Genomic DNA, 1,190 nt, shown 5'->3' on the forward strand with positions numbered 1-1,190 from the left:
AGGTCCTTCAGTCAAGTGCTGCTTTACTTTCTGCTACATCATGTCATTCACTTCTCATTTCTTCTACACTCACTGTGCAATAAATACATTTCTGTTAGAACTCATACTGAGACACAAACATGGTGACTTTGGTGATGTATCTCCCCAGCTGGTTTCGTCTCTCCATCTCACTCATCTCCACCTCTGCCTCCAGCGTGGCCGGGCCCTGCACGGGGCTCACCAGCATCAGCTGGCCTGTCAGACGGTCTGAACGCTGGACTGTGAAGTGGCGGCGAGCCTGCCTTCCTCCCAGCAGGGAGAAGCGAAGCGTGTCCCCGATCGGACGCAACGCTGACACTCTGAACATGACGCGAGGAGCTGACAGGTTGGACACGACGGCCAGGTAGTGGTAGGAGAAGGAGTTCGGGGCCTGAGAGCACGCCTTGTTGTCCACGGGGCAGGGGTTACGCTCGCAGCGCCTGGAATGCAAACAAAGCAGTTGTACAGTCAAACTTTCTGTCTGAAGGTTGCTGCTCTGCATCTCAAATAAAAAGTTCACTCTTGTTTGTGCAACTAGGAATTGAAATAGGTTCATTTTGTCTACTCTAATTATTGGTATAAGGCAGGGGTGTCGACATCCGGTCCTCGAGGGCCGCAATCCTGCATGTTTCAGATGTTTCCCTCTTCCAACACAGCTGATTCAAATGATCAGAATCGTTATCAGACTTCTGCAGAGCTTGATGATGAGCTGATCATTTGAATCAGGTGTGTTGGAAGAGGGAAACATCTAAAACATGCAGGATTGCGGCGCTCGAGGACCGCAGTTTGACACCCCTGGTATAAGGTTTCTTTTTTATCAGACAATGAGTATTTTTTAGATCAGACCCTGACATGTTTCAACTGTCACTTCAGTCTTCCTCAGAAACATCACTGACATCTGTGGTGACGTGTTTCTATCAGCTGGTGGTTTCCTGGAGGTGTGACCCGCCTGGCAGTCTGTCAGATTTGCCCGATGGGCCACGCCTCTTGCCGCCCGGTGGTCTCTGCAGGAGAGTGTCCCATGTGTGGGATGACCAGAAAACCCACGCCGACATGAAACCACACTTCCTTACTGTACAGAGCGCCTTTTGGGCAAGTGAGTGGTGTACAGCCATTGTTAAGTCAATTAATCAGAAAAGCATGTTGGAAAAGGTCTGAAAAGGGCAAAAGCT

The 1,190-nt window shown here is 50.0% G+C and overlaps 1 protein-coding gene across 1 annotated transcript in view; it reads right to left on the reverse strand.

Moving 5' to 3' along the window:
• Positions 1-1,190, reverse strand: part of LOC103372220 (fibulin-7) — a 9,595-nt gene that overhangs the window by 1,748 nt on the left and 6,657 nt on the right. The gene's annotated exons all lie outside the window — the stretch shown is intronic.

Source organism: Stegastes partitus, unplaced genomic scaffold (assembly GCF_000690725.1).
Source record: "Stegastes partitus isolate 25-593 unplaced genomic scaffold, Stegastes_partitus-1.0.2 Scaffold1716, whole genome shotgun sequence".
NCBI classification, from domain to species: domain Eukaryota; kingdom Metazoa; phylum Chordata; class Actinopteri; family Pomacentridae; genus Stegastes; species Stegastes partitus.